This window comes from Macaca thibetana, chromosome 4 (assembly GCF_024542745.1).
Source record: "Macaca thibetana thibetana isolate TM-01 chromosome 4, ASM2454274v1, whole genome shotgun sequence".
NCBI classification, from domain to species: Eukaryota; Metazoa; Chordata; class Mammalia; order Primates; family Cercopithecidae; genus Macaca; species Macaca thibetana.
Window position 1 is genome coordinate 93050303 of NC_065581.1, and position 21250 is coordinate 93071552.

The window sequence follows — 21250 nt, forward strand, 5'->3', positions numbered from 1 at the left end:
TTACTCTTAACTATTGTCTGAAAGAAGGTAGAAGCTTCTGCCTACCCAGTGCAAATCTTAGCATTAGTTGTTACAGTGCTGCAGGTCTGAGACTGGACTCCAGATTCCAGTCTCGGACAAGGAACTTGTTCCATTTAGAGAAAAATTCTGGCATCCATACTTTACCTATTTTTGTTATTTAGCTTGCAATGACCTCCTTGATTCCTCCTCATTAAAAGGGAAAGAAGTTAAGGACTGTCTATTGCCTAGTGGCCCATATAATTTGTAAACATCTATGTTACTGATTCCTAAGGACTTCTTTCAAATATTTATTTTCCTGAAATTTCTCGACATTCATGGATGAGTGCATATGTCCTTTGATATTTATCAGGGATATGGATACCCTGACCCTAGTTATGTTTCTGTTTAAATAAACGAGGTCATGGTAGAGGGACAGAGAGGAATCAGAGAGAAGGGAAGGAGAGAGACTTCATATGTACTATTAGTTTCAAGTGATGTGGTGGTGGTTCATGGCATAACCCAATTAACTTTTAGTATTTAGTAGGTCTGCAGGGCTCTCATCTTTCCTCTTCCAGAAAGCCATGAGTTTGTCAGCTTCCCATCCTCATCACTAACGTTATAAAAATCTCTGAAGCGTCAGAGAGTTTTCCCTGCTCACAAGTTAACATGAAAACCTGCCACAGTTGAATGGATGCTGGTAGAAAACAATAGACTCCTAGGTCAGAGATGAAGGACAATTTATTTTTTACTGCAATAGCAGTAGCAAAAATATCAACATTTTTGTCCTGTTCCCTGGGTCCCGATTTCCACAAGGCAACATGAAGTATACACATTACAAACAAAAAGACCCTGAATTTAAGGAATTCTATGCTTTTATAATGGGCAATGAGCATGCCTCCCTTTGTTCCAGAAGATACTATTTCTGTCCTCTAAGGCTGTTTGCTTTACAAACATCTTTTTAAAATAGTTCAAAACAAAAGCAGCCAATGATTCTTTCATAAGATGTGCAGAAATGTGAAAGACCCATGGGAAATTGTCTCCCAATAGTGACGAAAGACTTCCATAAGTGACTGTTTGGATAGGCTTCTTGTCTGTGGTACGATATATGTTCATCCTTGCTATTTCCTCATGATGGAATGCATTAAACTTTTGTTACCTGAGATTGATGAACCTGTCACTAAGATAGAAAATAAAAAGGAAGCTTTTGGAGCAAATATATTGTATTTAAACTGCAATATTAGAGTCTTAATTAGTAATTCCTGACTATAACCTATATAGGTTACAGCACAGGGCATGTTAAAGAATTAAGAATTTCTATCAGGAAGTAAAAATTTGAGCCCAAACCACAAAATATATTAAATATATATTTTGTGTAATTACAGTGTATTGTAAATCAAAATCATTAAGCAAAAATGTGTTATTACATGTTTCCCATGGCCGTAATGTTTCTCCAATGCTTTATAGTTTGAAAGGTGTCAAAATTTTCCTAAATAATCAAAACAAAAAGGTGCGATACTGCTTTAATATGTTTAATTTTTTCAAGACTGAGCATAATTTTCATCTCTAATAGTCATTTCCTATGCAATAGGCTTGGACACATGCCTTTCTCTGTATTGACACAATGGCAGGTTCATTTGTACCATTTTATGCCTTTGCAACATCATGTTGGCCTTATATATTTATGTTTCCCTGACTGGATTACTTTGAAATTAAACCTTGTTGCTTATTACTCTTTGTTCTCTTAGCGCCTACCACCCCAACTGAAGCATGGTGAGTATCCAATAAATGCTAGTAGAGATGAACTGAAAGTAACAGTGTCTGTTAATGTTGAATTTACTTTCAGATATTTCAGACAATTATGTCCCATGAGGAATAACTGAATGGAAGATGTAAAGAATATTTGAGCTGAAATAATTTATAAAATTTCTTAATGACCATTGTTTTACTTATAGTCATGTAAATATTCATATCCTGATACTCATTCCTAGTTTTAAGACATCCCGAAACATTTAAAATTTTGCATGTATAGTGAAACTTTAAGATTTTATAAATCTTTTATACTTTTAGACATCGAAGAGAGGGTCACAAAATTAAATGTAAGACTTTGTTTAATTATCAAAAGGTTTGGAGTTACTTATTTATATTATCCAGAATTGACTTCTATTCTAATGCTGCATTAGAAATTTCAAAGCATCTTGCCTTTCCCCTTTTTCAAAGAAGTAGACTGAAGATGAATACATGTCCCTTTCTCTGCCCTAATGGACAGATGTTCTTTCTTTATTTCTTTGTCATAGTTTTTTGTTTCTCTTGCATTCAGATAGATGTCTGCTGCTCATACCTACTTTTGCGGTTTCTGTCATTACCCCACCTAATCATTATTGTCATTATCACCAGTGCTGCCAACCCTGAAATCTGGTGCATTTCTCCCCTTCCTCTTTTCTCAAATTTTCCAATTTCTTCTGACTTTTATTGCTTACTCATATTCTAAAAACAACAAAAATATAAACAAAAGGACTGTCTCTAAGGGACAGCTGCCCTTTCCTTCTGGGCAGTGAACTTGAAGGATCAGAAAAAGTGATGGGTTCTCTGGCTCTTATTCTCTATTTGTTGGTTATCTAAGGACTGGCTGTATCTTCACTTCACTTCAAGGGCTGTATTTTTCTGGTTTTTTTCCAGAGCCATTTTGGAAATTTAAGAATTCTAAATTCTTGGACTTTGATTAGCCAATGTTTTGCTGTTTTCTTCATATAAAACAGGTTTTTGTAACTTTTTTGTCCTAACACTGCCCTGTTATTTAATAGCAACATTAACAAGTGAATACCTTAGAACTTATAAAATATGTGTGTCATTTCAGAGAACAAAAAGGTTGGAATGAATGAAACAAAAGAAAGATATGTTTTTATGGGAAGCTTGGAAGGTCAGGAAATGACTGGTTTGCTTGGAGCATGTCAGTGGCAATCTTGTGCAGAAGAAAAGAGGAAGATATCAAACAATAGAAAAACATAGAAATACTATAGAGATAAGAGGGGGCAAAGTAGCAAGTTCTAGAACAATAAAGACAAATATTTACCTATGCTATAATAGGGCTTCATGGAAACATTGCATTACATAGAAAAAAAAAAAACCACAGAGCTGTAACCAGATATTGGTTACAATTAAATTCTTACTTGTTTATTGAGTTAACTATTCAATTGGTGCAAAAGTCATTGCAGTTTTGGCCATGACTTTTAATGGCAAAGTAATGCTTAATTAAACATTAAGTAACATTTCACATTTTTAATTAAACAAAGATAATTATCAACTATCTAGCTGAGAGATTAAAGTCAAATTTCTTAGTATATCTAAGACTCTTTTTCCTATTACATAACAACTTGCTTAATTATTTTGAATGTGGAATTAGATAATATGTAGAAATCTTTAAAACTGACTGGCACTGTAAATTTTCATTCAACAAATGTTACATTTTCTCCATACTTAAGAATAAGAAGACACAATCATTTCAGCTTGTAACAAATAAAATGAGTCTATTTCCCAAATAGACAGTTAGCAAGAGACAATTAGATAATCCAATCTGATAATCAGCAACTTGGAGAATTTTGGAACTTTCAGAATATTATGTAGTAATGCAGGAAGAAGAATATAATGAGCACTGAAGAGTTAATTAGAATCATACTTTCCATGACAATATGAAGTAAGTACTCAGAAAAGAAGGTATCTGTTTTAATAATTATTAAATCACAGTGGTATAACATTTTTTCCACAAGAATTAAAACTCATGAACAAGAGGAGTTCCTCTTTTAACTAGGATGAACAAAACTGGAAACAGTGTCAATCCCAGCCTCACAAGACAAAGCCAGATGAACTACAAAACTATAACTTTTGTTAAAACTCTTGTAAAACTGAGTTCACTGGGCAAACAAATATCTAGGTTTTCAGGAAATGATAGGTTCCTCCACTGAGAAATGAGTCATGGGGATAGTGTCATACGTGGCAGAGAATAGAATAGGACCTGGCTGTCATACAAGCGATGATAAAAATTATTATTATTTAAATTATCTAACAAGAAATTCTGTAAAAAGCTAAAATTGTTACAAATTGCCAAAGACTGACTGACAGTTTAGAAACTCTGGTAATCCCTCACAAAAGGGTAATCTGATGTCACCCATTGGGGCTTTTATGTGGACTTCCACCAGGTACTTATGAGAAATGTTGGAAGCAGGGTGGGAGACAGGAGGGAGCCTGTTGGCAAAACAGGTGCAGAGTAAGGGATTGGCTGTCACTTCAGATAAAACACAAAATCCCAGTCTATTTAAGCTCGCATCCCATATCCTAAGCACAAGGCTAGAGGAATGTAAAGTCTTTGGCACCCTAAAGGTCAGCTCTTGACTAGCTTAACTCAATGCCCCAAACTAATGACTTTAGAGTAGCAAGAGTATACTGTTTCTAGGTATAAATGATTGGCATCATTCCCAATTATTTTGCACTTGATATTTGACATTTAATTGAAAAATTATAAGATATACAAAACTTAAGAAAAAAAAAACCCATTGTCAACTTCAAGCAATGAACAAAACCAGATTTAGGGATGACCCAGGAGTTGAAATTATCAAACAGGGACTATGACTAATGTTTTAAAGAACCTAATAGGAAAAAGTGGGCAATCTGCATGAAAGGATGGAGAATAATGGCAGAAAAATCGAAAGTTCAGGAAAGATTGAAATGAAGGTGAGAAGTGAAAGGAAATATTATCACAGATCACAAATTCTATAATAAGTGGATGAATTTACCAACAACAATCCCAAATATGTGTGCAGCTAAGAACAGAGTTTCAGAATCCAAGAAGCAAAATTGATCAAACTGAAAGGATAAAAAGATAAGTCCACAACTGTGGATTTTTCTAATGACTAGAACTCCTCTGTAGTTAATAGAACAAATAGAAATCAGTAACTGTATAGATGGCCTGAACAACGTCCTCAACCAATTTGACATAACTGATAATTATAGAATACTCCACCCAATAACAACAGAATATGGAAGAAAATACTTACAAAATACGTATCATAAAGGACTGATATGCAGGATATATAAAGAATTATCACAATTCAATGAACAAAACCAAATAACCCAATAAAACCAGTTGCAAAATATTTGAACAGACATTTTAACAATGGAGATATGTGGTTGGTAAAAAAAGTAGTGAAAAGATGTTCAACACTGATAATTACTAAGAAAATTAAGCAAATTAAAATTGGAGTAAGATACCACTGTATAGCTATTAAAGCAAAACAAAAACAGAACGAACAAACAAAAACATGACCTAACCAAGTCCGAGTGAAAATGTGGACCAGTTGGAACACTGGTACATTGCTGGAAGGGATGCAAAATGGTACTGCAATTTTGGAAACTGTTTAATAGTGCCTTATAAAGTTAAAAATACAGATACCTGACCCAGCAATACCATTTCTAGGTATTTGCTCAAGTAGAATGAACATGTGTTTCTGCATACAAATATAATGAATATTTAAGTGTGAATGAATACCTATACTTGCCAAAAACTAGAAACAACCTAAATGTCCATCAACTGCTGAATAAATAACAAACTGGTATATTCATACAATGGCATACTACTTAACAATAAAAAGGATTGAACTACTGCCCAGTGAAAAATTGTACTCAAAAGGCTACACGCTGCGCAATTACATTTATACGACGTTAAAAAAAATAAAATAAAAACTTAGGAACAGAAAACGTATTAGTGGTTCCCAGAGGTTAGGGTGGGAAATAGAGGCTGATTTTAAAATGACAAGAAGAAAGATTTTGGGGGTGATGGAACTGTGCTATATCTTGATATTCACTGGTGGTCTGTAGGCCTTTGTCAAAATTCATAGAACTTGCCACTTTAAAAAGATTAATAATCTGTTTGCAAATCATATTTCAATAAACCTGATTTAAAAAAAATCGTGAGTGGAAGAATGAAAGAATTCCCATTAGGTAGGTCTACATATTAGGCACTTTCTAACAGTGCCTAGAGATGATTATTTCACATATTTTTAATTCCTGGCAATTTGAACATTTGAGTATATGTGTGTAAACAACCTAATTTTGGTAAATAACATTTTGCATTATTCCAAAGTATTGACACACATCTATATTACTGCAATCTTTATTAAATTCAATAATCGTAATCTAACCCTAACCTTGAAGAGTTATTGGGAAAGGCTGTTGAGACAGATTAGTAGATAAGAAAACTAATTCAGAGAGGTTGCATGGTTTGCTGGCGCTATTAAGCATTGCAGTCAGACTAGTAATCATATACTGGGAGGACTTACCTTTATGTAGAGTTAGGGTGACTACCCCCCAAGATCATGGCCCAGTGTAGCAAATTAGACTAGTAAAAGATTATCTGCCCGCAACTGGACAGTAATTATTTAACAGATAGTGTATCCTTCAATAGAGCAACAGAATATTTATTCCCTAGCAATTTATAAGGAAGCATACTTTTGACCTGCTCCATCTACTATTCATCAAAAACTTAGTTATATTGATTGGTACATTTTGGAGAACTGACTGTTGCTCTAAGGAAATTGGCCCCAAATTTAAATACTTTACTCTATTTTTAAGTCTTTTAAAATATATTTTTCCTAATAATTTATTTCTCAGTATATTTTACAAAATTCTTGATGGATAAGAATTTTAAAACAAAACTAGGACTTTATTTCAGTTAGTTTGAGAAATACTTATTCCCAGGCATTCGAACTAACTAAATAAAAATCTGTAGCCCCATATGGCCTATGGCTTTTCAGTTTGCAGTTCTTCCTTTAAATATTCTAAACTTGAGACCTGTGTACCAAGACCGCATTATTCTCACCTTTTGCAGAACTGATGTATCTGCATTATGTTTTCAGTTTACATTGAGCCCTGGGAAACATACTGTTACATTTAAAATAAGGTGGTTTTAAAAAAAATCCAGTTTACTACATAATACAGAGTCCTTTTATGATAATCTACAGGAGAATGTTTCTCACACTTTGTTTTCTGAAGGAGCCGTAATTATTTTGTTACTGATTTTATTGAATGAACCTCTTTTTAATGGCTGCTAGGAAACTCAGTGTCAACTTTCTATCCCTAATGACTACAGAGAGATACGATATGCATTTTTAAATTATGTAACTTAATTTATGAATGTTCTTGTTTAATTTTATGTTTCCAATCTCATTCAGTCACTATTTTTTTTCTCATAGTGAATGTTAACTTTTAGTAAAGTAAAGGACACTAGAAAGACAATAAATAGTAAGGAAAGAAAAGAAAGGAAGGAGTACTCAAATATGCTTGTATGCTACATATTAAATATTTGAGTAACTCTAGAGTACATTACTTCTTTAAATTTTACTCTCCTAGATACCTAGTTCAAAAAAATTCTTTGAAAATATAACTTTGAAAATTTTAATGTTTTCAAAGTTATAACAGTAGGGGGAAATGTAATATAATTTTCTATACATGAAAGTAGGCAGTAAAATTTACCCATATTTTCTTTTCAGAACTCCCTGTTCTTAACCAGGTTATGTAAACTGGGAGTCCCTTCTTCATTATCTCCGTCCATGTGGTCTCACAGTGTTTCAGGTTCTGATTTAAGCCTGGCCCTGTCTATAGGCAGGCTGTGTAACCGGAGAGATAACAGCATCCTACTGAGATAATATGCTTTTATTCCTAATGGCAACCTGAGGAGTAGGGGAACAGTACGTGTTATTAGAGCAATTGTAAGAAAACTTCAGGCTAGATTTGCATCCTGTTCAACTCGGCATGACAGTTTTTTGATTCCCGGAAAGAAGTTCCTAGGCTGCTAGGAAAAGAATCCAAGCTATTAAGAACAACTACATGTGGTTTCCAGCTCTCTACAATGAGAGTTGAAATTCTGTATAATTAATTACACCTTATGCAGATAAAAAGAAAGGAAGCGTAAAAGCAAACCACTCTGCTAGTAAAAGTATGAAAAAATATTAAAAGCTTATTGTTATTAGTAGTTTCATAACCACTGCCAAGCTTTGTTCTAAGAATTTGAATATATTGGATTGAGTTTCACTGAAGAAAGAGTAATTGTAATACTTTTCAGCTTATGAGACCTTACATCTCAGTCTCACTGAGAACTTTTTGATCACTAATTAAAGCTGCTAAACAGTTAGTGAACTTCTATTGAATAGAAGCATTTTCCTGATTGATGAGACAGTGCCACCATTAAAATTGGGTACAGAAATTCACAGACAGAATAAAATTACTGATAAAGGGAAATGACTCCACATTCAATTGAAACAGCAGGTCCAGAAAACATATAAGAAATAATTAATTACATAGGCTGAAAATTGTCCAAATCCCTGGAAAACTGTCCAAGGTCAATTTCCCTTCGCCCTAAAATTATTTTCCTGAGGCACATAAAAATGTATTGACACAGACTAGTTGTATAAACAGCACAGAATATGTTAGAAAACTCATTTTTTCAAACTAAACAATTATATAGACAAGCTGTCTTCTTTCATAAATTTGTCTTCCGATATACCAAAATATAAATATTCATACACACTCAAATTCAAACACATATTTGTTCTTATGTACATACAAATATAAACTAGCAAATATGTAAACACATATACAAATATACTCACATGCAGATGCACATATACAATACATGCTTACATATAAAAACACACATTCATTAAATATATACACAAATACACACACACACATGCATTCATCCTAAACTTAAACACCCTAAATTCAGAAAAAAACCTCCAAAATTTAATAAAAGGGACACGGACATTTAACTTAGGAAGGGAAACCATAGAACAAACAAGAAGACAGAAAATATAAACTCTATACAGTGCTGGATAAGCAGGATCAATCTGACTTCCCATTGGTAGCACTTTTTCAGTATTCTTTTCTTATTTTCATCTTAGTTCTTGATCTTCATATCTTTTGGCTCCTTCCTCTAGCACATCATCCTTCTGAATGAAGCAGGCACAGGAGCAGAGGCAACCTCTGTACCAACTTGGGAAGATGTCATCATTAGAAGGAGTAGAGGAGCATTTTGTCATTATAACTGTTACTAAAAGATAATTGCCTATGAGGTTATGGTTAGGCACTATACCCCTATTACCTACTTATACTGTCCCTGTTTTACTTAGGATTATATCCAATATCCAATATGAAATCAAACCGGCAGAGAAAAAAAAGCAGAAAAACAAAAAAAGCAATACTGTAAATTATAATTCATGTAAGGAGCAGTACATGTTCTTACATTATTTTTTAAATTATTGTGTTTATTTAATAATTTCTATTAAACTAGTGTGTACATATTTCAGTGAAAGTAAATGCCCTAGATTAGGAAATGAATCAACCAGCATGAATCCGTTTGAGATGCAACAGAACAGAGTGGTTCTGTATCACACACTTACTACTATAAGGGAAATTTAAATATGTGCTTAGAAAACCACCACCTACATCCTTATGCCCTAAATTATGCCAATCCAGACCCCAAACTTACCCCTGCATCGAACCCAGAGTGCTTGCTTAACAGGTGCAAAGAAAGTTACAAAAACTCTTAACTGGCGGTGAAAAAAAGAAATTAGCCATGATTTCTCTTGCTTTTTCAACTTTCAACTTTGTAAGAAAGACCAGTTTTGGAACAATGGCCTATTACAAAGCAGAAGCATGAGAAAAGTAGTTTGGGAACTACAAGGTACCAGTGGTTTGGATAAGAGGAGATAAGCAAATGATTTAAATAAGAGAACATAGGCAAATTAGCCACACTTTTCTAAAAGCTCTGATAAAAGAGGGACAAAAAGTCATCAGTTCAATTAATTCACTTAAGGTGATGAAATTAGTAAAGAGAAGAAACCTTTGTTAGAAAAAAATGATATAATCATCCTCTATAATAGATTATATCCTTTCCATAAAACCAAAATGCGCTATTACACATATGAGGAGAGGGAGGGAGGGAAAGAGGAAATGAGGAAAAAAGAGAGATGAAGAGAGAATGAGAAAGTCAGAGAGAGAGAAGAGATCCTATTTATTTTCGGAGCATTACTGAATTACTATTATTGACATGACAAAAAATGCATAAATGCAATGAAAACAAATTATTTCCTCCCGTTTCTTTTCTTGGAACAGTAAATGTCACTCTGTATTTAGACATGAAGTTCACACTCTTCATCTCGTCTTCCTTTGCACCCATAACCTTATTTTCTCTTATATCTAATTCAGCTTCCTGTTATCTCTTAATTCATTCATCTAATACATTTAATTTCTTCCATTTTAAGAGGTGATTTTGGAAATATTGTCCCACAGTTTTGAAGACCAATGTAATGTAATATTCACCCAAGAGAACTTCAAAAGATACCTTAATTTTAAGTAGATATATTAGGAAAGTTCCCATCTGCAAAAGAATACTTTTGGTTTTAGATTTCTCATATATTTTGAGCCAAAACATTTACACTTCAGAATAGATATTCTATATAAATGCTAAATAAATAGCTTAATATTGAGAACATAATTTTCATTCAAGATGTTCTTTAAAAATAATATTTGCCTTAATTTTGTAAGGTTCTAAGCAGATTTCCATGCTGCAAGAGTAACAAATTATGAAGAGTAAATATATATCTGAAATTTGCTATTATAATTAAATAAAACCAAGAGCAATGTTAATCTGATACATTGAGTCTATTCATGGTTTGCATAATCATGATGGTGCAGATGATTATTAGGCATAAATGCTAAGTAATTCACAAAAATGACTATCAGTAGAATTGCTTAGTTGAACTAATTTTTTGGGTTTCAGTTCTTCCCATTTTGTCAGTAGGGCCTTTAGCGGTGATAACTTCCCCAGATAACATGAACATTTAATCACGATTATTATTAACTCAAATATAACATAATGTAAATTAGTGTTTCTTCCTGACAGAACCTTAAGTTTCTTTCATTGGAGAGCTCTTCAGTTCATCCAGGAAGCTGAGTCCCAGATTAAAAATCATTGCTGTGGTTTGTCTGTATTTTGGAGTATCAAAGGAGACAAAAGAAAAGGAAAGCACCTCCAATCCATCCTAATAATAATCCCACCTTCCTTCCTGCTTTCATATGACATTTATTTAAACCAAACTATAGCTGTGCTTCTCAAACTTCACTGTCCATTTGAATCACCTGAAGATATTGTTAAAATGCAGATTCTTATTCAATAGGTCTGGGTTGGGATGGGGGATTTCTAACAAACACTTAAGTAAACTGCTACTCTGGAAACCACACCTTGACAAGCAAGGGTCTGTAGAACTAGAAAGGTAGAGACCTTTTAGTTCATGGCTCTTAACCAAGAACCTGTGAATCTCTGAGACATTTATCCACAGGTTTTAGGATTCTATGAGTCCCAAGAAGTAAAATGCAAAATTGTATATGTATGTGGGTATGGGCATTTTTAAATTTTCTGGAGAGTTAACAGTTATTAGCTTTTGTAAGAGGTTTTGAAGACCTAATTAAAATAAGTGGATAGTGATTGAATCAATCCCATTTTTAGATAAGTAAACTAAGGTCTAAGGAGGCTAAATTATCTGTGAGGTTCACACAGTTTGTTACAAACCTAGGAATTGCATCCAGGTTTCTGGTGCTTAATGCAGGGATTTTAACAGTACTAGATTGTCTTTCAAACTTTGATTTGGGATAAATAAGTGTAATAATTCAGTAAATAAATTAAATAATGAAAGAACAAGTAAGCAAGTGAATACGAACACATTCATGCATATGATCCTTTGAGGAGAAAGCATAAGAATATTTGGCCTAGATTAAAGAAGAAACTGGTGGTATTGATATTTAATGACTTTGATATGGAAGAAGTTGGGGAACAGCAAACACTGAAAAGAGGAAAGTAGGGGCAGCAAAAATGGAATTTAAAGATTAACCCTTCAGACTATTCTTATCTTTATCTGGATAAAACTCTGCAAATGCTTAGTCATTAGTCTTTAGTGTGAAAAAAAATCTTTTTGAATGTTAGAAAAAAAAGACCCTTTTTATCTTCTCTCTCAAGAAATGTACTTATAAACAATATCATATTTTCATTAGCCAGTTATGCCAATTGTGAATACAAAATGGCAGAAGCACAAGTTCTTAAAATAATTGCTGCAGCGATGGGTGAGGTGAATGGGAGAGTGATTGATTTGTAGTATCAGTGAAATGTGCAGAGAAATATTGGCTAAAACTTTAAGCTGGGCTATGATTCTGAAGGTATTAGAAGTTTCCAGACCAGTGAGCTAACTTGAGCCTAATATGGACATCTGAAACACACGCCTAATCCCTGCATCCTCGCTGCAGGTGTGTGGTGCCTTGAACAGAGAGTGATGCTTCAGAGCGTTGCCACAAGGCCAAGCGCTCCTAAGTAAGAGGTATAAGATGGCAATGGACAACTTCAGGTAAAAGAAATACAAAATATGTAATTACAATATTTTTAAGAAGGCAAGAGTTTCCATTTAATTTCCAATTATGGAATCAAATCAGAAGAAGAGTAAAGTTTTCAAAAGAGAGGCTCAGAAAGGTTGCACATATTCATCAGAGAGGATCTTCTGTCATATCTGGGTCAGATGAATTCACTGCAATCTTGGAATCTGAAACATGAGTAATATTAGAAAACTCAGGCCATCTCAGGCTTCTATTGGCAGAATAACTGGCTTAAAAAAACGCATTTTTAATTCTTCTCCTTTGCCATTATGCATTAAAAATATAAATGAATTTGAAAAAGAATGTGGGAGACTATGAGGAAAATATCAGGTAACTTCCTTTAAATTTTTTCTATTATGTTTTTAAAAAATGTTTAAAGAATTCAGAAGAGATTTGGCATTTCTAGAAAAGCAATTCTCTTCCAGAATGGTAGCTGGGGAAAAATATGTCCAATATGTTCCCCACCAGCTGCCAGAGATATATTTAAAATGCAAATCTGACTAGGTTCAATCTACTCTTCAACACCCATCAATGACTTTTAATTGATCTCAGGATAGTATTTGAATAGCTTTAAATGACTTTGAACACTTTCTTGATCTAGTTCTTGTTTATGTCACAAATCTCATTTTTCACTGGTCCCCAGTTCCTACTTCAAGCTTTAGTGATACTGACCTGAATTACCTTCTATGCACCATCTACATGAAAATGTGTCTCTTCTTTAGCTTGTGCTTTCATTCTGCACAGAATATCCTCTTTGGCCTGGTTAATTAACCCAAAACTCAGGTGTCACCTCTTCCAGGAAACCTTCCCTAACAACCAGCCTGGAATAATCAGGCCTCCCCTCAATGCTTAGTATTTCTACCTTAGCACGTAATGTATTCTTCTAAAATTATGTGAGTGAACCTGCCTTTCTTTCTGCATTGAATAATCTCTAAGACTAGATGCATAACTTTCATTTTTGTACTTCTATCACTAAAGTTAGTGATGGGCACATAATTTATGCTCAGCAAATGTTTATTCAATTGAACTGAGCATCATTCAGTTATATACATGTACACACACATACACACGCACACACGTATATGCCATTAGTGATAACCAAGCAATGGAGTGCAATTAGTGCCAATTATGTGGAATGCAGGCATGAGAAAAGGGAGGAACTTCACAGTCCTCAGAGTATGTTTATGGTGATAAACAACAATCACATTCGTGCTTAATACCTATACTACCTATTCTCCATTGGCTCCTCACCAATTTATAAAAATGCCTCTAAGTTTCTACTGAACCTATTATTTTGTCTTCATTTTACACTGTGCACCCACTATCTCATTTTTCTTCATTCCGTCTCTTGAATTTGGCAAGTTTGTTCCCACTTCAGGGCCTGTGCATGTGATACTTTTTGTGCCTGGATTGCTCTTCATTTATCCAGGTCTCAACTCAAGCATTACCTCCTCCTCACAGGTGCTTCCTCAGTCACCCTATTATAAGTAGCCAAACCTGTACTTTTCTATTATTTATACCATCTGAAAATCTCTCTTGTTGCTTAGCATCTATCTTCTCTGCTAGCAGTAAGATAGCAGAGGACAGAGACCTTATCTATCTTGTTCTTTACTATGTCTCCTCCACCTACAACAGTCCAAGCATTTAGCAATGAGCAAATACGTTGTGGATATGTATGAAATGAATAATATACTTCCTTTCCATGTGGGATTTTCTTATAAAGTGTTTCTACAAGACTTTCTTGGCTTAAAATATGTTAGAAGCCCGTATCTCTTGAACTTTAAATTCAAACTATTTTTTTCTCTTTCCTTCTCTTTCTTGCTTGCTTTTTTGCTTTCTTTCCTTCTTGTTTCAAGTATTTATTAGGTTCTCATTACATGTGAAGTAGCAGTAACTAATGTATCATATCATGTTTGTGACCTATAACATTATATAAAATTTTAAAATTTCTGACTTGTTCTGAATATTGAATGCTACATTGTTTGCAGAGATTATAAGTGATTGTTCTTGTTTTCCCACTGCCTAACCAAGTGCCAGTGCTTAGTTGTTTAAATGGTCCATCTAGTTGAGAACCATTTAGAAGAACAAAACACATTCTATTTGAGGCACTGAAAATTTCAACTCAGAGCTACAATAAATTCATTTATTTATCCATCAGCTTACTAGTGCAGTCATGTGGTCTAAAAAGAGTACTGCCCATTAGCTAGTATTCCACAAGTGAAAAGGCACAAGAATGCAAAACCATGGCACATTCCTAGAACTAGCAATCTTTGATATTCTTGGAGAATAAAGCTGGAAGTAGAAAAGGGAAGGAAGAAGTAGGAGGTCATGTGACATTCCGAAGGATCAGGTCACAAAATACCTTTCACGACAGGCAATGGAGCTGGCATTTTATTTTCTTGATGATCCTACTCTGTAGTATCCTGGCAATGGAGTCGAGGATTGAAGTGACTAAACCCAGATACTACAGTTCAAAGGAAAGAGATGAGGAGGGCAAGAACAGTGTAGTGTGGATAGAGGGGAATCTATGTAAAAAGGTACCTGTTTTGGAGGTAGAATTATTAGAGCTTGAATGATGGAATGTGCGCATTGAAGGCCAAGGAGCAATCTAGGATGAATCCCTGGATTTGGCTTAATGGTAACATTCACCAAGACACTGGAAGACGGCCAAGTTTGTTGAGATTGATGTTATAGCACTTTCTTTGTACTTGGCCTTTTTATCACTTTCATTTGTTTTTACTACTGTTTAAAGGGTTTAATGAGAGGGTGGGAAAGGAAGAGGAATTGATGCACTAGAAGTTTCAGATTTGAGCTTACATGTGTCTTTACCTGCAACTGCCCACCCCCTTTCCTCGCCATCATCTGCCCCATCTCTTATTCGTTCTGCTTCTTCTCTAGGTTTGGCCAGTGTGCCTCCCAGTTTATGCCTTTCCCCAGTTTTTCTCTCCTGTGATCCATCTTGCAAAACACAACTTTGTACATATATTTATACATCAATACTTCCCATCTAGTAGACTGCGAACTTCTTGAGGACAGGGTTTATGTGTACCACAAAGCAGCCAGCAGAATGCCTGATACACAACAAAATATTTTATGTATTGAATTCTTATTTAAGTGTTCTGAAGCCAAGAAAATCAGAGTGATGGATTCTCTATTACTCAAATTCTTCCCTATTGTGCTTGGTAGAATACATGATTTGTAACTGATATGGAAATTTCATAAGCTTCGTGTAAATAATTCAAAATTAAATGTAATCTTTTACTGCTCCCTGAATGTAAACAGACATCTACCCATATTAAGGTAAATGATTTTGTATATGGATTTCCTTCCAACATCCTGTTTCTATGCAGGAAAATAATGGCAGCCTTTTAGAGCTACTGGCAGTGTGGTGTGGGGAAATTTTACAAAATAAGCTGACTGCCGTTTAACTGGCCCCGAAATGGACTTGTGAGGTGATACATTTAGCTGTTTTGGGCATTAGTTTTTTCATTCATAAAGGCATATGTCTAAGGGCATTTTCCAGCTCCAAAACACTTTGATCTAAGTGGTTTTTTTTTCTCTTTTTGAATTTCTATTTAGGATATTAAACAATCTGTTGATACATCCAAAGTCGCCATTTCTGCCTCCTGTTAATCCCAATGAGTCTCTTGTTGTTATGACCTAACCCTTTAATGGAAAAATATTATTGAAGGGTAGTATTTTTTCTGTTATTGTTCTTATACAGAAATAAGAGAATTACCATTATTATCTGAATAATTAAAAACAAGAAAGAATTAATGGAAATATCCACGTGATTGAAGCAGAATTTATTTTGCCTGAAATGGATCTTCATTTTATTATTTGTGCTTAGGAAAGTAGTGACTATATAAGTGTATTTCACCTTTTGAGAGCTTTCTCAGAAGTTATAATAGTTGGACTCCAGGACAAGACATATCACTAAAACACCTCAAACTTTTCTGCAGAATGCCGAATATTTATACAATTGACTTTCTTCTTTTTTAAAAATTGGTTTACTTAGACATCTGAAGTATTTTTCTTTATTTCAGAAATAAAATAATAATTATTTCCCGGTGATGTTAAAATCATTCCGACGAAGGCCTGCTCTGATTTCACACGGAGTTATTCTTCGGTTTTAATTGCCATAACATATCTCAAACACAGGTTGCAAAAATACTTTTAAAAAATCTTAGCTTTGTTTTGTTTGAAATTATAAGGAAAACAGAATTATGAAAAATAGCACCATCTCATAAAAACATTTTATTGTTTCACAGTCATTATTTCAAAATATAAATCTATACATACACACAGACATACATGCACATATATATATGCACACGTAAAAAATTACTTTTTTAAAACACAGAATAAAACTACTAAACAAGTGTTTTGTAGTAAGTTATGTAGTTAGCACATTTTTGTTCTGTCTCATGTTTTTGCAACTAATGACACTTTTCTCCTGAACTTTATCGTCAAATTTGTACCAAGTACTTTTCAAGTACTTGCCTCCAGAATAGAAACCATCTTATAACTTTCAGTTATTTCCAGACTCTCTGTTCAGTTCACTCCCCCACCACCCCAACATCCCTAGGTTCACCCTGGTCAGATCAGTGAGAACTGGATGCCAAGTTGTCCCTGCAGTCACCAGAGCCTCCCACAGCCTCTGGGCAAGCATGGTTATGTGTCTATAGGGGCACCATCACAACTAGCAACTTTGGACATGGAGGCAAGCAGCAGAAATCCTAACCTTAAATATAACTATGGGAATTCCCAGATAAGTGTTTGAAACAATGTCTGCATCTCATTGCTTCCTATTTTAACAATTTTTTTTTATTAGTGAACAAGTAGTAGATAGTGTCCAGTGGAAAATGTAAAAGAATTTAAAATGTGCCCACTACCTAAATTCTGTAACTACCATTATATTACATTTGTTGTGTGCAGGAATATACATCTATTTATTCCTGTAAATTCTTTTATTATGCATAGTAAATTGCAGTACATTTCCCTATACACTCCATCATGCATATTATAAACTTAGAGATCAGTATTTTACAGCTGTTTTTTGAGTTATTTAGTGTAGACTTGAAAGATGGATATTCTAGAGATGAATCAAATCTTAGATACAATGAAGCCCCAAACCCTCCTTTTTTGGTCTTGTATTAGCCCGTTGGGTTTAAGTGTATTAGTCCATTGAGTTTTATAGATGTATTAACTCATTGAATTCTCACAACACCTCTATGAGGTAGTTCCCATTATTCTGTTCATTTCACACATAAGAAAATTAGAGTTTAGAGCAAGTAATTATTAAGACACTTTATTAAGCTCCCTGTGTGCCGATAAAATATGTACTTAGCATTTAAAAGCCTCTATAGTGGTGGTTATCTGACATCAGTCTCTGGACCAATGTGTTTCTTGACTAAATTTTTATGAGTGTGGCAAAATAAAATACATTTTACCTGTGATGAGTATTTCATAAACTTAGATTTGATCAATTCACAGGATTGTTGTTTATTCTAAGGTTATAACTGTTATACATTATTTGATGTCAAATGACATTGTTTTTGTTAAGTTATAATTACAATAGATGGCAGTCATACTTATTTGTTTGTTTGGTTGGTTTTGTTTAATTGTTTTACTACTCTTACTGGGAAAATGTCAATATTATTTTATTTGAACATTTTCTGTCTATAAAATCCCCAAATCTGAGATCTGTTGATTTATACTAGAAGTAAATTATTAAATGTTTTAGACATTTAACTTTTCATTGAAGAAAATTAATAAAATTATAATTATTACTTATTCAAGAGCACAATTGCTGTGAATAATCTTTGAATGGAATATTTTATATATATATGTGTGTGTGTGTGTGTGTGTGTATATATATATATATATATATTTTTTTTTTTTTTTTTTTTTTTTTTTTGACACGGAGTCTTGCTCTGTCGCCCAGGCTGCAGTGCAGTGGTCGGATCTCGGCTCACTGCAAGCTCCGCCTGCCGGGTTTACGCCATTCTCCTGCCTCAGCCTCCCAAGTAGCTGGGACTACAGGCGTCTGCCACCTCGCCCGGCTAGTTTTTTTGTATTTTTTAGTAGAGACGGGGTTTCACCATGTTAGCCAGGATGGTCTCGATCTCCTGACCTTGTGATCCGCCCGTCTCGGCCACCCAATGTGCTGGCATTACAGGCTTGAGCCACCGCGCCCGGACAGAATATTATTTTTTAATAGTCCGAAAGAATGTCCCCACAGGGGCTTTTTGTAATCTCGAAGTACTTAAGTCAGACCATCTCCAAGGTGCCTCTTCTGACACTTGACTATCTTATATTCATGGAATTTTTTTTTAAGAGCATAAAATAGAGAAGCTGGAAAGACAATTTTTAATGGAAACGAGAATAGGAAAATCAATATCAGTAAAATAATAATCTTTTAAAAACCAACACGTTGCTCTCTGATCAGATCAAATCTGATGAACAGCTGCTAGTCTTTACAAGTTCAGGTTTCAGGCACCTGTGATCTTTGGCTTTATTTGATATTATTGGCCTTAGTGTCACTTTGGCTCAGGGGCACACTTTCAAAAGTAATGCTTGATTTAAAATATATGTAAGAGTAACTGTATTTACATGTGTAAGTCGGTAAGTGGCTGTGAATGAGATGAAAGAACAAAAATACAATAGGTATTATAACTGACAAAAGTTTTGTACATGTCCCACATTCAAAAAAATTAATACATTTGTGTACAAATGAAAGCCTTTATTCTTGGTGATTTTTCCATTACCTATAATTTGCCTCTAAATTGAAAAAGTGATTCCTTGAGCACAGACAGCAAGACCTAAATAATTGTCCTTAAACCTGACTCTGATTCTTCATTGAGATTTTGAAATTTAATCATTTAACTTTTGTTGGCACAAAGAGACAGACCTAAATAGCAGACCCATTTGCATTCCCAATTGCTCAGATTTGAGTGGAAACATTCCAAAATCCATATCCTTTGAAAAGCTCTGCTATGCCTGGTAAACTAAACACAAAACATACAAATAAATAAATTGTATTTTCAAGCAGTGCTGCTGAATCAAATATGTGACTTATTTTCTTCTTATATTATTTGATATCTGTTATGACACAGAATCTCCAAACCAGCAAACCAGTAATAAATTGAAACTCTTAGACTAGAAACTGGAATCTTGATCAACAGTTTGTTCTGTGCTTTTTTCCTCCCTGATTAAACACAGCTGAAATTACATTATTTAGAGCCACAATCTGTGCTAAGTCTTCATAATAAAAATTATTTTTCATAAATACTCTTTTTAATTCCCTAATTATAGTATTCAATGAGTCATATGAATTTTAAGTAATCTTTTATTGTGCTAGGTATGAGAGTACTGTATAAATTAATCATTTTCATTAAGTAATGATGACTATCTTAGTGTAAGTGAATTTGCACTATTTAACATTAATTACTGCTGATATATACAGCCTTATATGTTCTACCTGTCATAAATATTTCAAAATGCTTGATACACCAGGTGACTGATTCCATTTGCTAAAGTTAGATATAATGTGGGGAGTCAATATAATTTGGGTGACAGTGAAAGGGGTGGAGATTGACCAGGCTCACTGAACAGGAGAATGTCAAGATTTAGGGAGTTTAACATGCCACAGATGAATCCTTCAGCAGGACAAGATGGGCCAAATTGATGGATCCACCATTGTACTGAGGGGTCAAACCAAGAGGTGAGAATTGGAAAGCAAAGGCAAATAATGCTGGAATACAATGACTGGTGGAAATGTCAGAGCAGGCGCAAAGAACTAGCAACAATCAGACCAGAAGAAAGAAAAGTGGGTATTAGAGGAAAGCAAGATCTGAAATCAGCAAGTTGAAGTATAAGGGAATGAGAGAAACTCTCAAAGTGCCAGACAAAATTTGGCCAGACTCTCAAATGCTATCCCAGCTAGATTTTATTTTGTGTTGTTCCATGTGCCACATACATCTAGCTTCTGACGTTATCATCTAATATAATGATTTTGTTGATTCCCAGATACTTTTCCATGACTCTCTTTATTAAAAATGAATTTTTAAACCAGACACTATGGTTTAAAATGAATTTTAAACCAGACACTATGTTAAGTGTTTAAATTACCTAAGTATCCCAGGACTGACAAGTAAGCAATTATCATCCAAGATAGCAAATACTATTGAAATTTGGCTGATGAGGCACAAAACAGAGGAAGTGGGGGAGCAGCCCCTGCACATGGCTGTGTAGTTCCTGGAGAGGAAAGGGTGCTTGGATGGGAAAAGCTGGGGCTGCAACTCAGCTTGAGCAAGCCAAGCTTTGTGAGCTGGTCACCCTGGGGAAGTTATCACCGTGCTGCAAGACTTCAGAGGAAGCACTCCCTTTCGTTGTTTGCCCATTCCTGGGGGGTACTTTTTTGCAGTTTGCCCAAGGCAGCTTAATGTAGTGTGGGTGCCTCCAGGAGGAGGATGGCTAGTTGAACCTCAAAAGGGCCACCCAGGTATAAAATCCACCATGAACTAGGGTATAATTTTCAGCTTTCCAATACATCAATCTGAACTTGCTAAAGAAATCAGAGTAAATCAGTAGATTCAGCTTTTGAGCAGCTCACATTCTTTCTTTGTATGTATATATGTGGCTTAAAAGATTTCTTCAGTGTCTTATTTCATGTGGAATAGTATTCAGATCCCTTGATAAGCTCTACAACAATGTCTTTCAAAGTTGTTTTTTTGTTTGTTTGTTTGTTTTTTGTTGTTGTTGTTTTTTAACTAGGACC